Source organism: Trichosurus vulpecula, chromosome 6 (assembly GCF_011100635.1).
Source record: "Trichosurus vulpecula isolate mTriVul1 chromosome 6, mTriVul1.pri, whole genome shotgun sequence".
In the NCBI taxonomy this organism is placed as follows: domain Eukaryota; kingdom Metazoa; phylum Chordata; class Mammalia; order Diprotodontia; family Phalangeridae; genus Trichosurus; species Trichosurus vulpecula.
This window is the reverse complement of record NC_050578.1, coordinates 111,331,457-111,354,794: the sequence shown is the minus strand read 5'-3', so window position 1 is coordinate 111,354,794 and position 23,338 is coordinate 111,331,457. Positions and strand designations below refer to the sequence as shown.

General features: G+C 39.6%; 1 protein-coding gene across 4 annotated transcripts in view; it reads left to right on the top strand.

The window, feature by feature from the left end:
• Positions 1-23,338, top strand: part of GAB1 (GRB2 associated binding protein 1) — a 185,757-nt gene that overhangs the window by 913 nt on the left and 161,506 nt on the right. The gene's annotated exons all lie outside the window — the stretch shown is intronic.

The window sequence follows — 23,338 nt, the reverse complement described above, 5'->3', positions numbered from 1 at the left end:
GAAGCTCTTCCTTAGAATATACATCTTGAAGTCTTACAGTCTGGCACACACGCATATTATTAATTTGATGATGCCCTACCCCCTCCCGCCCCTTGCTTTTCCTCTGTTTCGGTCTCCCCTTTTCTGTTTTTCTGCTGGATTCTCCCCCACCCCGCCCCCCCCCGCCACAACCCCCTCTCTGCTCTTGGGGGGCTGGGGAGGAAAGGAGGGAGGACAGGGAACCTTAGGGGGATAGGATCCAGGAATTGCATTTTAGACGTACAAGGGACGGATTATTCCCGTAGGACCCTTCGTTTGCTGAACAGAAATGCGGAATCGAGGTGACATTAGAGTTTGGGTTTTTTTTGTTTTGTTTTGTTTTGCAAGGAAAGCGATAGTGGTTTGCCGAGAGACCGATTGATTAATTTCCTCACCCGGGAAAGGGCTGGTGTTTAGAGCGCCTCAGATGCGCTGTCAAGTCACGTAGGAGAAGGACTGCTGATGTCAGAATCGAAATCACAGAAGGGCCTCTTTCCCTGGGCACCAGAGTCGATTAAAAACAGTATCCATGTAATTGATACAAGGAGCTGTTTCTTCATTGAACCTTTAGAGCTGTTGGAAAAACAATTCCTTGAAAGAACCAGCTTGACTTAAGTGGAGATTTTCGTCCCACTCTGGGAGTTCCAGGATCCTGCTTCCTGGAGCCTTTTTTTTTTTAACTGATTAATGTCTTTACCACTGCTTCCTGAAAAGGAAAGGGATGACACTTTTGTCTTGGCCACATGCTTTTCTTATAACAATGTTCCTGTACGTTTTTACGGGCCCGCAGAGATCAGAACTTTTTGCATTTGGGCACCTGTGCCTCCTGGTAGATGTTTTATCTTTTTTATGATTAAAGGATAAGATTTTAGCTAAAGTTACTGTTTACTCAACTTCTCTAAGGTCTCCTCAGTGAATTTCTGGTTTACTTTCTTCCAGAATTGTATTTATCAATAAGTATTAATTACTGCTTTAAAAGCTCGATGCCACAAATTACACCCAATCAGCACAGTCTTGCCTTTTCCTTCTCATTTTTGTCTGATTGTCTTATGGAGGAATTTCGCTTTCATGTAAAACTTAGGGAGTTGAAAGGTCATTTTTGTAGGCAGTTATAAAGTTTAGAGCTGGAAGGGACCCTAGAGATCTTTAGTTGAGCCTGTTATCAGGTAGTCTTGGAATAGTGAATATGAGAGCTCATTTGAGCCAGTGAGATCTTGATTCCAGCCATGCCTCAGATACATACTGGCTTGTGACTGGGCACTTGCCACCTCCTTTTGGCTCCTTGGTATCAAACTTAAAAACATAATGCTCTCTGCCAGCCACATATTGACTTAGAAAATCGGATGTTAACATTATCTCTACTGTTATAGGCAGCTAGGTGCCTGGCCTGAGGTCAGGAAGACCTGAGTTCAAATGTGGCCTCAGACACTTACTTGCTGTATGACCCTGGACAAGTCTCTTAACCCTATTTGCCTCAGTTTCCTCATCTGTAAAATCAGCTAGAGAAGGAAATGGCAAGCCATTTCAGTATCTCTGCCAAGAAAACCCCAAATGGGTCACAGAGACTCAGACAAGACTAAAAATGACTTCATATTGTACTTTTATTTATTTTGTTAAATATTTCCCAATTACATTTTAATCTGGGTTGCGAACACTAGGCAGCTACATGCCTCCTGTTGGACACTTCTGCCCTAGACAACTCTTTAAAGCTGAAAATTGCAGAAAAGTTGGTGACCTGAATTGGTAGAAGGACTTTGCTATACCAATGGAACTACAGGTCCAGGCCCTGTCCACTACCTTTTACAGATGGGGAAACTGAGGCCTGGGGAGTGACTTAAGTAGTAAGTTCCAGACACTGGAAGGTGGTGTAAAGGATGGCCCATTTCATCAAGTGTAGCTGTGGCCTGACTTTCTTAAACAGTTTGGATGAAAGAAGGGGATTCTCAGAAACAGTTACTTTCTATAGGAGTTTAAATCACTGCTTTGCTTGTCTGGTTAACATATGTGGCCATCTTGAAATGAGCATTACACTAGCTGGGCTCCCTTGAGGCCAGAATGCGTAGTAGAGAATAAATGGTTCTTGTCTCTAGGGGGTTAGGAGTCTAATACATTATGAACCAGAGGAAAAATTCGAAGCCTTAACATGCAGCCTTGTATTTGCAGGCCTTTGCATTAATTTATTCACATGTGCTGAAAACAATTCCATGAAACAGGATGAATTTTGTTTTGTTTTTGTATGGATCTGTGATTTCATCAGCATAGGGAACTTCGGGTCTGGAAACTTTCTTGATCTGTAATTTAAAATGTTAGAAAATTGCCTGGGAGCCCTGAGAGAGGGGAAGCCTAAATCCTTATTAGGCTAATATGCATTAGAATCAGGACCTGAACTCGGGTCTTCCTGGCTCCATTGCTGGCATTCCGAGAGGAAGAGATAGGAGGAAGGACAGTATTCCATGAAAAGACAGAGATGAGAAATGGGGTGGATCTGTGTGAGCACCAGAAGGAAGGCCAGTTTCTGTGGACTCTACGATTTGCAAAGGAGTTGTCAGTGAAAAAACATTTATTAAGCACCATTTATCAATGTGCCAGGTATTGTGCCAAGTGCTTAGAATGCAAAGGCAGGACTAATGCCTTCTGTTCTCTAAGTCTAGGTCAAAGCTCACAGTCTAGTGGGGGATAAGCCTAGAAGGAAGAACGGAGTGATAGGCTTTAAATGCAGCACGGAGAAGTTTGTATTTGATTTAGAGATAATAGGTAACCTCTGAAATTTGAGGAGGGGAGTGGTATGCTATAGGACTTGTGCTTTAGGAATGCCACTATGGAAACCATGGAGAATGGATTCTAGAGTGAGGGGAGACTTGAAGAAGGGAGCCTAATCAGCAGCCTATTTTCAATAGCCTAGGCAAGAGAGAGTGAGGATGTGAACTAGGGTGGTAGCAGGATGAGTGGAGAGAAGGGGTTAGCAGTGATAGATGCTGTGGGGTCGAATCCACAAGACTTGGCAACTGATTAGAAGTGTGGGTTGAGGGAGAGTGAAGAATGGATTTCTCCTTTGTTCCTCTCATACACTGTGTATGTCTGGTAACCTTATTAGTTTGTTATGTCCTTGCAGATAGGAGTTGTTTTATTTTTTTTTTTTTGGTCATAGTGTGTTTGTTGGAGGGGAAAGAAGGTTGAATTGGTGTTACTTGGCTAGTGATCTGTCAAACAAGAACTTGCCCCCAGACCTTCTGACTCAGGATTTGCTATTGACACCGTATTATGTTGCCTCTATAGTGATTGAGTGTGCCAGGACAAATTCTGAAAGATCATATGCATATGAAAATAGGAAAGGAATGGCTTAGATCCAATAAGTAATCATAATAATAGACATTCACGTAGTGCTGAGGCAGCTAGTGGTGCAGTGGATGGAGCGCTGGGCCTGGAATCTGAAAGACCTGAGTTCAAATGTAACCTCGGACACTTACTGTGTGATCCATGGCAAGTCACTTAACTTCTGCTTGCCTCAGCTTCCTCAGCAGTAAAACAGGGATAATAACAGCACCTGCCTACCAGGTGAGGATCAAATGAGAGAACTGTTAAAAGCACTTCTCCCAATGCCTGACATAGTAGTGCTTAATAAATGCTTATTCCTTTCCCCTTTGAAAGTTTGCAAAGCACTTTGCATTTATTATCGAGTTTGAAGCTTAAAACAAATCTGTGGGTTAAACACTACAGATAACAAGCCTCATTTTACAGATGAAGGTCATAGAGATTAATTGACTTACCTGCTGGTGGTTACAGAATCCCAGGCCAGCCCAGTATCCACTAGGCTGAGATGCCCCTAGTGTTTCTTGAATGTAGAGCTTCAGGCTTTGGTTGTAGGATGTAATAGAACAGAGGTTCCTTGCCCTCAAGCAGATTACAGTTTTAGACAAGAGAGAAAAATTGCTGGGCATAGTAAAATATAACACAAGTCAGTATGTATTTAAGCATGATTTGTACACACCAGAATTCGACATATATTTTTGAAGTATTATGTTCAAGGCAGTTCTTTCCCCTCCAACAAACACACTATGACAAAAAAAGCATTGTCTTTTCATGTTTCTTTTTGTACTTCTTCCCTCTGTACACACACACACACACACACACACACACACACACACAGAGTCTCTGCTTACTGCAGCATTAGTGAGACCTGTTCTTCACGTTCTAACAAATGTCAGCTGTCCTTAGTCACATTAACTATACCACCATCTTAATCTAAGAGACCCTAGATTTGAATTTTAGAACTAGAAGGGAAAGAGAGCTTGGCATCGACTGATGTATTTGAGGAAAGGCTTCACCTAGGAGAAATGCCCACAGTTTTATGTCAAGGGAGACGGATGGTGGGGGGTGGGGAGAAATGAAGGTTGGAGACACTGGTCAAGGAGGTCTTATGACAATCTAATATAATAGAATAAGTATTGGACTTCGGAGGCCCTTGGATTTCATTTCCAGCTTTCTCACATATTGGTTCTAACTTTGGTTGGGCAAATTACTTTGCTTTTCTGGGCCTCATTTCCTTCATCTATAACATGGAGATAATTAATATTTGTGGGGCAGCTAGGTTATACAGTGGACTGTTCTGGGCCTGGAGTCAGGAAGACTCATTTTCTTGAGTTTAGATCTGGCTTCAGACACTAGCCGTGTGACCCTGGGCAAGTCACTTAACCCTGTTTGCCTCAGTTTCTTTATCTGTAAAATGAGTTGGAGAAGGAAATGGCAAACCACTGCAGTTTCTTTGCCAAGAAAACTTCAAATGGGGTCAGGAAACAACTGAATGACAGCAATACTTGCATTCTAACTTGGTCTCTGAGGGGAAGGTTCTTTGTCTACCTTAATGCGCAATCGAAATGGCGTTTACTCTTAAGGAAAAACCTACATAAAAAAGTTGGGGGAGTGAAATGGTATTAACTAGGAATTGAGGGAGATGAGTGGATAAGGGGGTGGATTACAATTTGAGTTATAACTAAGTGTCAAGGGGGATCTCCCAGTGTGTCAGCAGATAACCAACCACTGGTCTATGACTTAGATAAACCCAGGAGACTCGACTGAGGTAGGTACAATAGAGGGTATAGGCTAAATGACTTGCCTAGAGCTGATAGGTATGAGAATGGAGATTCAGCCTAAACTGAAGTCATCTTGACTAGCGAGAAAGTATTGGGGGTGAGTAATAGTGTTAGACAGTTGAGAGGAGACAATTGAGAATGGTAATAGAGTGTTAGAGTCAGGAAAACTTGGGTTCAAATCCTGCTTTAGGCATGTGGTAAGTATGACCCTGGGTAAGTCACTTAATCAATCTTAGTCTCAATTTTCTTTCCTATAAAATGGGGATAATACTAGACTCAATTTTCTCCACTTCTCCTATTACTTCTGATGGTGATCGCTAGCGTTTATATAGCAGTTAACGAGCTTTAGATATGTTGTCTGATTCGATCTTTACAAGTTTTGAGGATCGAACAAGCTAACATACGGCAAACACTCTGCCAACCTCAAAGTGCTATGTAAATGCAAGCTATTATTATCCACTCTGCCACACTTCTCCAGCTTAAGTCTGGCCTTATTTATCTGCTCTAGCTGTCATGTTGGTTGAGTAGAAGGTTTTATTCTTCTCAGGTTATTTCTGCTTTGGTCTTGGTGTCTATCAGTCGGAATGGCACCTGATGATGAGCTCTTTGAACTCCAAAGCTGTGTTCCTGTATTGATGTAGTGCTCATATTTGACTTAAAAAAATTTTTTTAAAAGAAAAATCCTTGTTTTCTGGATGAAATTTTAGGTAAGCCAGTGCAAGAGCAGCATAGCTTGTTTATGATTTTATACTTTTGATTCTCTGTGGAAAGAGAGCTTAGAAGTTCGGGGTGGGGGGGGCAGGGAGGCTCAGACTCCTGCAGAGTACTCTCAATTTGGAGTCTAAAGACCAAGAGTGGAATCCCAGCTCTGTCACTTACAGCTTCTTGCCCCTGTGACCTTGGACTGTTCAATCCTCCTTCCCTCACCCACCTTCCGCCTCAGTTGTCCTATGTGTAAAATGAAAGGGTTGGACTAATTGATATTTAAGATCCCTTCCTGCTCCTTCAATTCAGTAAGCATTTACTTAGTTAATGCAGTGGGCTAGAAGTTGTGCTTAAGAGTCTAGGATTCAAAGACAAAGAAATCATCCTGCTCTCCAGGAGTTTACGTTCTGCTGGGGGTGAGAGGATAACGTAGATACGTTGAGAAGCAAATACAGAATTTCTGCAAGAGGGCTTGAGCACTAATGTTGGGGGGGAAATCAATAACTTTAATGGCATTTTTAGAAAAAGGGGTTTTCCTCCGTGAGGTATGTTACTATAGTTTATTCAAGCCCCTCTTGAATTTTTTTTCTAAATTAAAGAGAGTGATATTAATAAAGGGAGAGATTTCCTTATATAGAGTAGAGACACCTCTCTTGCCATCCTTTCATTCCTTTGGTTTTGTCTTTTTTTTTTAATTCCTGTGTTTGCCCAAGGGTTAAACAAAGTCTTTTCTCATTTGCCCCATTCTTTGCTTTTCTAAAAAATAAAAATCTATTCTTTAATACCTCCATTGCTTTTTTACCATGTTACTGTTTTCTGACCATGTTGGATATTAAACCTTTGTTTGTTTTTAATCTTTCTTCCAGTGATATTCACGTACAGATTAGCTTCACTGAGGGTTCCAAAGAATGAAACCTTAGCCTTCTCCACAGGAAGAGTCCTCCATAAAACTTTCCCATGTTATTCTCAGACAAATCAACAGAACCCTCTTCCTTTATGACGCTATGTAAAGAGGCTTTTATTATAGGATTAAAAAAGTTTGAGGGGAGGGTTCTAGAGGAACATCCCCAAACTTCTCATTTACGGACAAGGAAAGTAAGGCCCCAAGAGGGTGTCAGAGGATGTCAGAGAATCTGGATGCCAATCTCACTTCTGCCCATTTTCTGTTTCTGTGGCCAAATGTTTCAAAGTCACTTGACTTTTCTCTGCTTCAGTTTCCTCATCTGTAAAGTGAGAGGGCTGCACTCAATGGACACTAAAGTCTCAGCCTTAAATCTATGATTCTCTGTGATTTGCCTGACTTTGGCTTTAGCAGAGTCAAGATTCAAATGTAGGTGCCCTGCCTCCAAACACAGTGAGTTTTCTTCTATACCCTACGTGCACCCTTTTCATCACGTAATTCTGTTTGAGAGCATGCATGATATTTTGAATGGGTCTTTAAATTCTAGGTAAGGTAATAAATATTCAAGAATGAAATTTAGTGGTTGGTCTTGGCCCAGATGGGCATTCTTTCTACCTGCAGAAGAGTCTCCCTGTACACCTTGCCTTAAGCCCAGACACCAAGTTTGGGCTCCTTCCTTGTACCAACTGTCAGCTCTTAGGCAGGTGGGTGCTCATGGCGGGCGGGGCGGGGGGGGGGAATTCGCTCCTGGCTCCATAGCCCAGCGACCTGCTCACTGACAGTTGGTCCAAGAATGGGGTCCAAGCCACTTCTTGGGGTTTATATTGGGCACCCAGCTTGGGTTCTGTCTGCAGAGCAGCTGTCAAATTTGTCTGAGCCCAGGGAGTATGCCTGAAAACAGAAATATCCTGGTGGGGGGGCCGGGGCACATGTCTGACACCTGGTGCCTGATCACATACCAGCCCTGCATAGGTTTAAGAAGTATTCTTGGATTCCTGCTGTATTGTCTGTTTGTTTTTGGAGCCTCTGGTCGAGATGCCAGTGAGGGGTGTCTGGCAGCTCCACTCTTGTCTCTTCCCTCATGAGCTTCAAATTTGATTTTGCCATTAGCAGTCAAGAGATCCTTTAACCCTTCCTTGTAATCAGTGGGAGTTATACAAAAGGAATTATTAATTAAAAAATACTGTTTTAAGACTCAGTGAGTCTTAAATCAAAACCCCTGGAAGGAGCATTAGAAACCATCCAGTCTGAGCTCATTTTTTGAGGAAACTGAAACCATCAGGAAGCAGTCCGTGTTAATTTATATTAGTATCACAGTTATCTGATTGCCTCTTTACTTTGCAATGGCTATCTGGTTCTGTAAATTAAATGCTGAAATTGATATCAGGAAAATGTGGGTTTGAATCTAGTCCTGGACACTTAACAGAGGTGTGATTTGGGGCAAGTCACTTAACCTCTAAGCCTCAACTTCCCTATTTGTATGGTGGGCATGGTGATCATTGGGGCACACATGAGATAAAATATCTGAAGGTGGCACAGTGCCTGAATCAGGAAGATCTGACTTCACCTCCTGGCTCAACACTTGCTAGCCGTCCAACCCTGGTCACTTAACCTCCTTCAGCTTCAATGTCCTTGTCTGTAAAATGGGGATAATAATAGCCCCTGCCTCCCAGGATTGTTGTGATGTAATAATTGCAAAGCACTTAGTAGGGTGCCTGGCACATAGTAAGTGCTATATACATTTTAGCTATTATTATTGTCATTAAAGAGCTTTGCAAACTTTAAAGCTCTATGTAACTCTAAAACCTTGTCTTTGGAACAGACTTATGTTCTGGTTCCTGAGGTTAAGGATAAGTTACTCAAAATCTCATGTAAAATTTGCCAATTCCCCATGTCTGAAAGCTAGCATCTTGGAGATCATGGACTAACTTTTGGAAGCTTTTTGAGTTTGGTGTGGTATTTGTAGAACGGCACCGTTGTTTTTGTAATTTTTCTTGTAAAGGCTACGTTTCGACAATAAAAATACCAGCCGTGATACTGCAAGTTTTTGTTAGGCTTCATCCATTAAGTTGTTTCTGAATACTTGATTGGTTATAGGAGGTTGTGTTTGTTGAGTATTGAAAGTAGTAATTCAATTTAGAGTATTTTAATTCGATGAAATTCTTGGAAACTCCTGACTGTCAGTGGCTGTGCCAGTAGCTGTTACAATCCTACTTGGGTGATAGAGCTGACAGCTGACTGATGTTTTCAGTGTGCGTTTTGCCACAAGAGGTTTCTGGAACGGACACTTAAAGAATAAACTAACCTAAAATTTTTTTAAAGCTCAAATGAAAGAAAAAATTCTCAGTCTACCTTGAAATTCACCTCACAGACAATAAGAACTCACATTTATACAGTGCTTAGTTTGAAGAGCTAAAAAAATGTTTACATTTACCACAGAAACACCATGAGGTGTAGGAGGTAGTATTACCATTCCCATTTTACAGGTGAGGAAACCGAGGCTCAGAGGTAAAGCGACTTGTCCCAAGATCATTGTCAGCAAATGTTTAAGGAGCACATAAATTAGTACTGTGCTAAGTCCTGGAGATGTAGATGAAAAATCCAGATAGTCCCTGCCTCAGCTTGCTGAGTAGAGAAGACCAGCCTCAGGGTTGGGAAGGACTGGATTTTTTTTTTTTTTGGAGGGGGAAAGGCAAGGCAATTAGGGTTAAGTGACTTGTACAGGGTCACATAGCTAGTGTGTCAAGTGTCTGAGGCTGGATTTGAACTCAGGTCCTCCTGACACCAGGGCCGGTGCACTACTCACTGCGCCACCTACCTGCCTGAGAAGGCCTGGGTTTTGCCTCAGATGCATGCCAGCTCTGTGACCTTGGCCAAGTTATTTCATCTTTCAGTCTTCTCACCACCCTCCCCGCCCCCCATGTATAAGACTGCAGATTAACAGATGAATTAACCTCTGGCTGTATTGGGAGTTCCTCATGTCAGAGGTCCAGCCCAAGTCGTCCTTTCTCCCTGTCCCCCCACCCTAACACTCAGATATGAGGCACTATCATCAATGTACTTATATGTTATTTTCATTTAAAAAAAAAGTAATCTGATGCTGTTAGTCATAGATTTCTAACACGAAAGGCTACAGCTATACTATACTGGCAATATGACTTTGATGGGCCTCGGTTAAGAGGGTAGACTGAATGATCCCTTTGATTTGAATTCTGTCGCTCTGTATTGCAGTATTGTCAGTTTTTCTTGAGATGCTGAAAATACTTGACGCCTGAAACTGGAGAAACCTGATATCATTTGGACATTTGGGTGTTCTGTGATGTAGAAAAAACCCAGCAGGTACTTAATTAAAGGGACTTAACAATACTTAGCATTTATATAAAGAGTTTTAAGGTTTACAGTGGGCTTTGCTAGTAATTATCTCATTTTATCCACACAACCACCCTGGGAGGTAGGTTTCTGTTATTATCCCTATTTTACAGATGGGAAAACCAAGAAAAATAGAGGTTAAGTGATTTGCTCTGGGTCACACAGCTAGAAAGTGACTGGATTTAAATCAGGTCTTCCTTACTCCAGCTCCAGTACATTAGTCACTGCTTCTACCTAGCTCCTTCCTATGCAAAGATTAAGTCCATGCCTTGGAATCTAATTAGGAGGGCAGCTAGGTGGTGCTGTGGCTAGAGAATTGGGTTTGAAGTCAGCAAGACCTGAGTTCAAATGCGACCTCAGACACTCACTGTATGTGACCCCGAGCAAGTCACTTCACCCTGTTTGCCTCAGTTTCCTCATCTGTAAAATGAGCTGGAGAAGAAAATGGCAAACCACTCCAGTATCTTTAAGAAAACCCCAAATGGGGTCACAACAACCAACAAATCTAGTTAGATAGATGAGGCATAAGTCATGAAAATTTAAGTAATACAGGAATTAAGTAATAGTTGGGGACAACAGTACACGAGATTTCACAAGGCAGTTCTAAAAAAAAAAAAGAAATAGCCATTCTAAAGGTACAAAAGAGGGACTTTACCTCTTTGCTGTTCATCCTTCCAAATCCTGCTTTCCATGGGTGTCCTCCATGACTTTATTGTACTCCGTCACCATTACTGACTGTTAGAACTCCTAGCTTCCTTCAAGGCATATGCTGCTTCCTACAGGAAGCCTTCTCTAGTTGTCAGTGCTTTCCCTCCTTTCTGAAATAATCATGTCCTGTACTTAAATGTCTATCACCCTCAACCCCCAGAAGAATATATCCTCCTTGAGGACAGTAACCGATTAAAAAAAATACATGTTGTGTAGGATTGGCTTGGATGGAGTTATTTGACTTTGGGCTAGTCTCCTTCAGGGAGGGATTTTTGTGGGGATGATCAGGATAGAGAATGATGGTACCATTACAGAAATGGCAGGTAAAGCACCTAATTTGGATCTGGAAGACTCCTTGTCAGTTTCCCAGTTCCAAGTCTAGGTTAACTTTTGGCAATTCATTTAACCTCACTGTCTTCATCTATAAGATACAAGCAAGGCAGAGGGAGTTTTCTCTCTAGCTGGTTTCCAAGGTTTCTTCTAATCTTATATCCTGCGAAATTAGGAAAATCAGGAAGAAGGATGGGAAGTTCAGTTTTTTTTAGATATATTGAATTTGAAGGTGATGCTGAATAGACAGTTACAACTGTGGGACTGGAGTTTGTTAGTAAAATCTATTTTCATTCTCATGGTTATGTGGCATTTAAAACTTGTTTCTTTATCCATGCTTAGGTTGAACATCAATTGTAAGCCTGTCCAGTCAGGAGTCTGTGTATATTGCCCTGACCTCTCACTCCAGGTTGAAACCTGACACCAAGCTAATTTTCTGTATCAAATTGGGAAGGAATTAAAAAAAAAAAGGCAAACAAGTAAAAACAAAATAACCTTGTTTGGTCACCTGGGCTATGAGAATTCTGAAGGATTTGTGGGGTTTAAGATTTCTCCATGCTTGTTTTTTAACCAAATAATTCATTTGGGCAAAGCTGTTAGTTGACAACCGGTGGGGGGGAGAGAGAACATAGTGTGTTGTGGAGTCAGAATAAAGGAGGCTTTGATTCGTTGCTTCTGAGTTTAATCCAGGAAGGACCAGGGCTGGCTGCCCTGTGTGGTTGGTGTCTTATTCTGGACTTTGGAAGCCATTTTAGCCTGGTTGCAAATGTCGTTTAGAGAAGACATGAGAATACCACTGGATTGCGTTAAGACACTTTGAGCAGTTTGGTGGAAGGTATTAAGTCAGTTTCAGCTCTCTTGGTTCACATCCACCAAGTATAGGTCAAAACTGTACTTGGTTGTTTGACCTTGGACAGGGTCACATTTCTGTGTGTCTGAAAGTCTTGGTTATCCCATTCTTGCAACAAGTACTTAGCCAGCCGTCCTTTTTATTAACCCTCTGTTCCCTCTCACTACACACATTAAGAAATAGACAATAATACTTGCTACTTTTTTCATTTGTTTATTGGTGGGTAAGTAGGACTGACTGGCTCTTCTTTTTATTAATAGAGATCTTCAGCTATCACATAATAATAGCTTCAGTTTCCTCCCCTTTAAAATGAAGGGTGAGCTTTTAATGCTTTCCTGTAGTATTATACCTATTTTGTATAACCCTGTATTTGTATTGTGTCTTTAAAGGGGCGGCGGCGGGGGGGGGGGGGAGGGAGGGGAAGAGATTGCTTTACTCTTAACTGTGTAACCTTACTTGTTGATTTTTTTTCAAATGAAGATGGTGATACTTCCTAAGCTTTCTTCCAGTTTCTAAATAATCCTGTGAAATTATAGACGTCAAAGGATTGAAATGAATAGGTTTTGTTCGTTTTTTAAAATAGAGTTTAAGGTGATGGTAAGAGAAGTGGAACGCTTAATGATGACAGTATCATACTTTTCTTTAAGGTTGCAAAGCATTTTACAAACACTATCCTATTCAGCTTCCTTAAGCGTTAGAAGAATTTCACATAGATAGTATACATACATATATCCGACATAGTTCTAAGAGAAGACTAGCTGATTAAAAAATTATGAACTCAACTTTACACCAAACCAAGACCAATTCGTCTTTTGTTCAAACATTTTTATAAGTTCAAATGTAGTTTTACAGTTTAAATGTAGACCTACAGTGGACAGATGTCTGTAAAAGCTTACAGCCAGATAATTGGAAAAGGAATGTGGATCTCCCTTAATTTATCTGGATTTTTTTTCTGTTAGAAACAGTTTTCTTGTTCAAAAATAGAAAAAAAAATCTATCATTTCCAAAATTGAAGACAAAACTTTTGCTGAATGCATACCATTGTGAGGCTACAGTTTCCACAGCAGCTCTTGGCTCCCCCCACCCAAAAAAAAGAAAAAAAAAAAGCTAAGACCGTTGCAGTAAAATACTTGTTTGGTTGTTATCTCCTCTACATTAGTTCTTGAACCCTTCTGATTACAACTTGTAACTGCCAAGCCCTCTCCTGCAGTATTATCTATAACAAAAATTTTCCACGTGGTCTTGCTTAGGAGAGCAGTGGCAGGCACACAGTTCAGAAGGAATCTGCGTCTCAAAGGAATGACACTTCTTGAGAAACGTGAGTTGCTACATGAAAAATATGGCATTTCTGTTATTCCTTGTTTTCTTTTTTCTAAGTTGTTTCTGCTTGGGAAATTCCTTTCTAGCTCTAAAAGTGGATTTTCTTCCTTTCTCATGAAGAGTTAAGAGGATGAAGGGTATTGCTTATGTTGTGGTGAGTTTTTACTTTTTTTTTTCTGAATTCATATTTGACCTAGGTGCATCCTGTGTTATGAGTTTTTTAAAAATAGTGCCTCCAAAGGGGAAAAAACAACGCAGTCACATTGTTTTGTGGATTAAAAACAATATTTTCTAGGGCCAAGAGTTATTTTCAATGTAAAAAACCCAGATCTTTTTGAAAGGGAAGAAAAATACTAAACTTTTATTCTCTCATTGTTTTGCTTTTCCTTCATTATTTATTTTCGCGTTGCCTCCACTCTTGTAGTTAAAATATTTGGAAACCTTTTTTTTTTCCTTGATACATTGTCCCTTCTTTTAAAAAAACCCCAGAAAATTCCAATTTCAGTTTCAGAGGGGAAATGTGTCAATTCTGTTGTGAAATGGTTCTTTTGGATGTTACTTGTTTGAATGGAAGATGTGATTGCGAAGGTTAAAAATATTTAGGTTCAGTTTGAGAGGATTATTGTCTCTAGCAAATGAAAGTGTGATGGGTCAGTCTAATTTAGAAGTTTGGAAGTAAAACTAGTCTTTCCTTCCTTCCTTCCTTCTCTCTCACTTTTTTTTCTTAATTCCTTCCTTCTCTTTTTCCCCTTTCACCTTTCCTTGTCTAATTCTACCTTCTAACTAATCTTTCTTCCTTCCTCCTTTCCTCTTTCTTCACTTGTCTCTTTCTCTTTTTTTCTTTCTTTCTTTCTTTCTTTCTTTCTTTCTTTCTTCTTTCTTCTTTCTTTCTTTCTTTCTTTCTTTCTTTCTTTCTTTCTTTCTTCTTCCTTCCTTCCTTTCCTTCCTTCCTTCCTTCCTTCCTTCCTTCCTTCCTTCATTCCTTTCCTTTCTTTCTTCTTCTTCTTTCTTTCTTTCTTTCTTTCTTTCTTTCTTTCTTTCTTTCTTCTCTCCCTTCCTCCTTCTTTCCCTTTCCTCTTGTATGTACCTAATTACTGACATGTGTTCTACTCCGTTAGAACTTAAGCTCTTTGAGGGTAGGGACTGCTTTTGCCTTTCATTATATCCACCCTGCTTAGGGTAATAAGAGCTTAATAAATGCCTATTGACCGATGGATAATTTCAGGAGGAGAGGGCCAAGATAGGGCTCTTTTCTTTCATGGTTCCCCTTTTTGGCTTTTTTCCTTCCTTCTTTTTAGGCTCATAGGTCTAGAATTTGAAGGCACCTTAGAGATCATCTTTCCAATCCCCTCTTTTTCCAGATGAGAAAATGAAAGATGCAGGAAGTTCAAGTGGCTTGTCCAAAGTCACACAGGTAATAACTGGAAGAGTGAGGATTTGAACCTCTGGCCCTCCAGTGCCAGTTGCCCAGCCCGATCCAACTCCCTTTCCATTTCAGCAGGATGTCTCTTGTTCTTCCTGTGCCACCTAAGTTAACCGTCATCATCGTCAAATAAGGTTTCTTCCACAGCTTCAAAACCCAGACCCAAAATGAGACTCTTCTATTTCTCTGTTGCTTAAGAATATCAGTAATAGTCGCTATGAGGTTGGAATGCATTCTTCCCACGATGTGAACTCTTTCTTTTCCGAAAGGCAGTTTTTAAGTTACTACGTATAGGAAATGTGGTTGGGCCGCTTTCAGACTCTCAGAGCTCCTCCCTTAGATGACTACCTGATTAAAGAATTAAGTGCCTGCCGTGCTTGGTCAGCAGAAATCCAGGGCACTTTTCACATCCATAGCTATTCCAGAGTGGTAGCAAAGATTAAAGCTTTGGGGGGGCCACTTTGTATGGCCATCTGATCAATGAAAGAGAAATGCTTTCATCTTTTTACACTGGAAGAGAAACACTTTGGCTTAAATGCCACCTTCGCTGTTTTGAATTCCAAAGGTGTTGTGTAGAGCTTGATGAGGAATGATTACCTCATTCTATCAGGGAGGTATTAATTGAACCCCTTTCCCTCTGGCAAATAATAATTGACCCTAGTGTGTAGGAGTCTAGGAGATCAAGTGCAAAGACTGCGAAGTGTTAGGGTAAGGGAAAGAGACATAGAGACCCACCAGAATTTAAAACACTTTTGGGAATGATTATAACTGGTGAAAAAGTCTGTGTTATCATGTGCCCATGTGACAGGGGACTGTGAAGAGCAGCCTGGTGTGGTCCATGGAGTGCCAAGCTTTGGTTCCAATTCCACTCCAACAGTAGTTGGGTGACCATGGACAAAGCCACTGAAACTCTCTAAGCCTCAGCTCCCTTTTTTTTTTTGCCTGTAACTTGAAGATAGATCTGTAGAATCCACCTTTTTTAGGGGGTGGATTGTGTGACTAAATGAGATAAAGTGTGTGTTTGCAAACCTTAGAGAGCTAGGTAAATGTGAGTTATACAGGGTATTCCCAAAAGTCTTAGCGCTATCTTAAACTTGAATAGCATTATGACCTTTTGGGGACTTCTTGCATTATTATTGTTATCTAAGCAAGGAAAAAATGGAAGTATGACTGATGTGTTTGAGGGTCTTCTCCTTTGTGTCTTTTCTCCTTTGAAGACAGTAGAATTGTGGGTCAAATTCATAAAGACTATTTTTAGGCTCTGAATAGGATAAGCAAGCCAATAAATCAATTTAGTTCAGTTCCACTAGCATTTATTCATCAGGAGATACAAAACCAAATCACAAGAAGTCTCTGACCTACTGATTAATATGAGGGGCTTAATATTAATGTCAATTAAATTAATATGATTAATATTAGTAGCACAACAGAGGATATCTCTTTTGTCTTTTAAACAGATGGTCAAGTCACCCAGAACAGGGCCTGACAAACTGGGGGCACCAGGTGATGATGACCCCCAGTGATTTTTATATTGCCTGTCCACTCTTACTGAGACTTGTAAAATGCCCTGCATTCTTCTAACTCAAAAGCATTTCAAGTTTTATTCTGCTTGTAAGTTGAAAAAGAAGTCTCTATAGTGTAGCAGGCAGCCAGTATACTTGAGAGGGGCAGCGGTCTAATCCTTCATTCTTTACATGAAGTAAGTGGAGGCTCAGAAAGGAAAATGACTCGCCCAAAGTCATACAGCTAGTTTGTTGAAAGAGCCAGGGCTACAGCAGGAAGACCAGGTGGAGAGCTGGTAGGATGCTGGTTCATCAGACATCCTCTGTTCATTTTCATTAGCTAACACATGAATGGTCATTCATTTATTAAGTGCCTACTAGGTGCCAGGAGAATTTTGCTGTATTTTGTAAAATCAAATTTTGCCAGTATCAGAACTTAGCAATATGGGAAATCTCATGTTCTGTATGTGAATTAGAAAATTAAAAAAAATGCAAATTAGGAAACTTTTAAATATGGTACACTGTGGGTTTTTTCCTTTCTTTTTCTTTTTATCCTAGTTATTTCCCCTTAACCACTTCCTTGATATCGATTGAAACCTTCATATTTAAAAAAGAAAAAAAAAACTCAAAGCCAACTGACACAGTGACCACACCTGACTGCACATACTATATTCACATCCATAGCTCCATCTGCCTTGATCTCTCTGCTCTAGGTATGTTTAGTTACCAGTTCTCCATGATCTAGGTCTTTCCTGTCAATTCATCAATGAGACGGCTTTTTATTGTTATTTTGCGGTATGAAGCCTCATGATTTTTGTGCTTAAATTATTTTCCTGAGTAGTAGGATGGCATTTAAAAGATGTGTGTTTGTGTGTGTGTGTGTGTGTGTGTGTGTGTTCGTGTGTTCTCACATGAGAATCATGAACTTTTTATGTATGAAGGAAGAGCAGTTCTCCAGCATGGTGTCATTCAATGCATTTTTTTCTCCTCTGGCCAGGATGAATCCCCTAAGATGTGGTTCTTTGACTTACACTATTCTGTTTGTGGCCCTAGATTTCCATGGAAGGACATAATTCTCAGACAGAATGTACTCTATTCCCAGTAAGACAAGTTCAGTTTTCTGTCTTTGGGAATGCTGAGTACTGAAGCGCCTGGTGTTACTTACTGGCCCCTCCTGTAAGTGGCTGTGTTGCAAGAGATTGCATTATTGGGGTAGCTTCTCCCAAATGATATGTTATAATTTAAATCTCATTACCAGAATACTCATTTTGTCATTTCTAATCCTAGTAAGACTACAACTAGTGTTGTCTCAGGGGATACTGACTCATTTATTCAAGCTTTTTATTACTTCTTGGCTGGAATCTCACCATTCATTGTTTGCAAGCCTTTCAGTTTGTTTACTTTTTAAAAATAAATTACTTCTTAATCGAGTCTCTTGTAGGTCCAGCTACTATAACTCTGGTAATAACCACGTTTATAAGCTGGCCATGTTACATTTATACTGATGTCTAAGAATTCATTTAGTTGATCTATGTTTTAAAATAATTGGATCTTTGTTTCCTCTGATAGTTGTCCTGAAAGGGGCCTACAGTGTGTGATCTCTTCGTATCATAAGGTTTGAGAATTACCTGCTTGGAAGCATCTGGTGTTGAGGGAATTGGAGGGAAGGGAGGGGAAGGGAAGGAAGTTCCCTTCCTTATAACAGAAAATGAGAGGAGCAGAAGGGACCTTAGGAGTTATCTCATCCAACCCTTCCATTTTAATAATGAGGAAAGCAAAGCCAAGAAAGGTTCTGACTTTCCGAAAGTCATGTAGGCCTCAGATTTTTTAAAAATTATTTGTGATTGTGTCAAATTATCCTCATGCTATATAGCAAACTGCTTGTAAACTCTTTTTTATGGTTCTATCTTCAAATCTGGGGCTTTGCACAAATGGCCCCCCGTTAGGAATACATTCCCTCTTTCTCCTGGCCTCTAGGAAATCCCTGCCTTCCCTCAGGAAATCTGAAGTCTGCCAAATCTCAGTCCTCTGACTCCAGATCAAACACTTTTACCTTTACTGGGGTATATGGCCTTCCAGATTTGGGCCCTCCATCCTAATGCATTGATTGTTTTTGAAGGACAGGGTTTTAATTTTCCTGAGATTCCAGAGCCAAGTGAAGACAGGAAACCCAGGACCTAGAATGGAGACAGCTTAAGCTTCATGCCCTCCTCGAGTTATTGTTTTGAAAATGGGTGTATGCTTTCATCTTTTTAATTGTTCTTTCAGATGGTTGGGTTCTCTAGATAAAGATCACAAGAGTAGTGTTGTAGGTATCTTCAAAGTGGGACATACTCATATGGTAAAAGTTGAGGTGGAAGGATTTTTTTAAAAGATCCCTAGTTTGTAATGAGGAAATCTCAAACAACTGTGCAAATTCCTTTCTTTTAGAAAAAGAAATGAATATCCCCAAATCAAGACTTAAAGTTGAAGAGAAGAGATTATGGATTGTGCAAGTCACTGTGAGATGTTCTGAGGCTACAGGGACTGGGGGAATACACCACCTAGTCAAATAAATACCAGACATATGGAAAGGTAACAAGTAACTTCAAGATTAAGAGAGTGCTTACCAATAACTGGGAGGTTGAGGAAAGGCCTCCATCAGGAGGTGGTATCTGAGAAGTGCCTTAAAGGAAGGTAGGGATTTCTCAAGGCTGGGTGAGGAGGGAATACATTTTATCCTAGAGGCAGTCAGGAACCATTGAAGATTTTTAAGGAAGTCAAAATGGAAAGGATGGTGATATAGCGTAGGAGGATAACTTGACATAATCCCAAACTTAATTTTTAAAAAATCCTTTTAAAACAGCAGCATCTATTTCTTATAACTGTGGTCAAATGTTGAATTTTACCCCCTAGGAATACGTTTCCATAGGAAGAGTTTAGTGATCAGTTTTTTAACTCTCTCTCCTGAATTCACTCTTTCCTCCTTCAATTATGTTCAGTTTTGGATTCTTTTTCTTTCTTTAGGGATATCAGGACTAAGTCCTAGTTACCTTCATATGAGAGATATGTGGGCTGGATCAAAATAATATTAACAATACAAAATTTTTTCAAACTTTCTTTAAAAGTTAAAGAAATTATTATATTTGCCAACTGATACCTCTCTTCTCCATCCCTCCTCACCACCAACCTCCATTCTAAAGAGGAATAGATCAAAACTGCATCCAAAGTGTTTCCTGAGACAAAAGCTTCCTTCCCCTCTTCAGATTTCAAAGTAGAACAATTATGAAGAGGGTGTGACAACCTTTATTTTATTTTTTCTCAAACCCTGACTTCCTTGTTCCTTTTGACCCAAGCTGGAAGCACCAGAAAGACTAGTAACCTTTATTCCTTGGAACTTTAAATTCCTTTTCTTTTCCCCCCCATTGCTTTCTTCTTCACTCCCACTCTTTCCACAAGGTTTCCCATCGAGGAATCCATTGGATTCGATATCTTGAGTTCCCTTTCATACCTTGTGATCTCATGAAATCTTTATATCTGCTACGTAAGTATATAGCATTATTACTATCATTATACAGAGTGTCCTCACCACACCCTGTCATTGCTATAAGTTTACCCACAGGATCTGGTTGGAGCTCATCCTTTCTCTTCAGAATTGAATTGAAGTGGGAGGCCTGGAAGCTACTTTCCCCAAACTAGTCAAGAAGGAACAGACCCTGTGACTTCTAGCCCCCGGTATCCAGAATTCAGGATTTAATCTTTTCATCTCAGGTAGCATTATTTAAAAATAATTTTGTTCTTTTTGAACTATGGAGTCTGAATGCTGATCGAAGCATATTATTTGTTCTCTCTTTTTTTTTTGTTCCTTCTTTCTGTGGATTCTCCCATTGGTCCCTTGGTTCTAATTTTTCTTTTACAAGATGACTAATATGAAAACAGGTTTAATACAAATGTATATGTAGAGCGTATATCAAATTCATGCCATCTTGGGGTGAAGGGAGGGGAGAGATGGGGGAAAAAATTTGGAACTCAAATCTTATGGAAGTGAATGGTGAAAATTAAAATAAATTTTATAAAAAAATAATATTTTTGTTCTTTTCAAGTAAAGGTGCTTTAACTTGGTAGATTTCTTTCTTAAATGATGGAATTTTTAAAAATTATAATTAAATTTTTGTTGTTTTTTTCTTGTAATTTTGAGTATTAGCATTGGTAATATACATACATAGCTATGTAATCTCACTTAGTCATAGGCACCCATCATTGGCCTGGTCTTTGCTGGGAAAAGTATGAATAATTTTTTAGGAGTAGTCATCATATTTAAGTAATCATTTGCAACAAGAAAAAAATTCCAAGACTACAAGTCTTGAATTTTTCATTGTTATAGGAGTATATTAGAATGACATAAGGTAATTACATTTTTCTTTATAAAAATCGTTCTTTATTGATATCTTTTGCTTCAACATTGCCTGTGTTTCACCCTCTATTCCTCCCTCCTCCCAGAAACTGTCCCTTATAACAAAGAATTCTTTTTTTAGAAAACAGAAAAAAAGAGAAAAAAGAGAAAAAATCCAGCAAAATGCATGAATGATATAATTAAATTTTAACTCAATTCTTATAATTTATAGGTATTGGAGACATAGTGAGGACCTTAAGATACTGGGTTACCCCAGGGAATATTTTTGCCTTTATACCATCTACTGAAAATATACTTTTTAAAATATTGTTGATAATTTGTTATTATTAAAAACATTTATTATTAATATAGTACCTATTTCTTTGGCCTCATGACAATTTTCTGTTTACTTAGATTTCACCAGAAGGTAGTGCTTGGTGTTAAAGATTAGTATTGGATTAAGAACTGTCTTGATTCTTCGTGAGTGTTAGGTTGTACATACTTATAGACAGTACTAAAGGACATAGGAAAATGAAAAGTATTGTGGGGTAATGAGTGGAAAGATTCTTTTGGAGTCTGAGGATCCTTCATCTGTGAATTTCTGTTTTTTCATCTATAAAGCTGAATAGAACACTGGGCCTGGAGTCAGGAAGATCCACATTCAAGTCCAGCCTCAGACACAAACTGTACAATCTTGGACAAGTCACGTGATGAACTTGTTTGCCTCGTTTTCCCCAGTTGTAAAATTGAGATAATAATAGCACCCCCCTCCCAGGTTTGCTTGAGGGTCAAATGACCCTCTCAAATGAGCTTGTAAAATGCTTAGTACAGTTCCTGGTATGTAATAGGTGCTTAATAAATGCTTATTCAACTTGAAATCCTATGATCCTGCAAATCTTGGTCAGCAATAGCCAACTATTCATTGTATAGAGACTTGTACAGTTCTACAACTGTCCTCGAACCAACTTTTATGGTGGGCAGTTTTTGCCTGCGCTGTTAACAAGTAGACCAGAAGGGACAGCGAATAGAGTACTTGGACTTAGGATCAGGAAGACTTGAGGCATTTACTGCCTGTGTGACTCCAAACAAGTCACTTGACCTCAGTTTCCCCATCTGTGAAACAGAAATAATAATAATACCCACTTCACAGGGTTATTGGGAGAGTCAGATGAAATGATCAGTGCAAAATTCTTTGCAAGCCATACGTCTGTATTTAAACTTTTAACTTAATGGGAAAAAATGGACCAGGCTTACATTTTAAATTTCTCCTGAGTTGGTGTTACAGTTCTCTTTTGAGAGGGAGCTCATTATTTTGCTGATTGAGGTTCTCTGGGACTTAGATATTAAAAGTTTGTTTGTCAAATGTCTACCTCTTTTCATGGCTATTTTTGACAGTAACTTTGTATGTTTCCAAACCCTGTTAATGGAATGCATTTTCATAACTGTTTAAAATGTATATGTATGTTTAGAGGTGGGAAGACACTTAAAGGATGCTAGGAAAAATCATATTGGATTATAAGATTTAAGGCTGGAAGTGATCTTAGACATCATTTAGTCCCGCCTTCTTATTTTTCAGATAGGGAAACTGAGGCTGCGTAGTGCATCTGTGGGAAGGTTGGGATTTGAATCTGAGTCTTCTTTCTTCAAATCCAGTGCTCTGTTACACCTGGAGGACGTGGTCATGAGTAAGAGGTTTTGGTGGTGTTCTTTTATAGGTGCGTGTTTTGTCCAGACCTGTGATTTCATCAGAGTGAGGAAGCAACCACTGTGGGAAATTCCCTCCACAGATGCAGATCAGCAACCCTTCTGTTACTTATAGTCTTAGCGAGTGGTCCAGGGTACTCAGAGGTTAAGGGATGTGCTGTGGTCACCAAATTAGTGTGCTCTGGGAAGCCAGACTTGAACCTGTGTTTTTGTGCCACCTCTCGTGTATATATGCATTCACCTGTGTGTATGTATCTTTTTCATACTCTTTATGTAGAATTAAAATTTTAGTCACTTGTATTCCTAAAGAAGATAAACCTTTTTCCATATTCCTTCACTGGTTGAGATCTGCCAAATACAAGTTGTCATTTTCAATATACTGCAGGCATTGTGCTGGTGTCTTAAATATTGCTCCTTAGCTATATAATTATTCCATTATTAACAGGAATAATAACCGACATTTATATAGTACTTTTTTTCACAATATAGGAAAATTTTACTACAATTTAGAAGTACAATAATAGTACAAACAGAAAGATTTCAGATAACATTAATTGCATTCCCAAATCATTACATATATTAGGCTTACCAAGCGCAGAAGCCTTTCTTCTCTCCCCACAGTTGCAGAGCCTGGATATAGACTTGGGGGTGGTAGAGTCAGGGATTTGGGAAACGGGAGAGGGACTAAGGACCGGGGAGTGCTGGGAAGCTGTAGAGTCCAGCATCTGAATTAAAGGTAAACCTTGGAGCAAAAATTCCAGGTTCCTGTGGTGTGGGGGCGAGAACTTGGGGGCTTGAGAGGTTATGTTCCTCTGCTTGTCTAGAAGTGTGGGCTTCAGGGTGCCCAGGGGTCCAGGGTTGTTGTCAGTGGGGTAATTATTTTGAAAAGGAGCCAACTCTCTATTGTATATATATATATATATATATATATACATATATATATATTACTTTACATATCATCTCATTTGCCCTTCATTTTAATTATAAGTGCATAATTCTCAAAACAAAACTTCAACCAGAAGAAATCAATGGTGAACATGTATCAA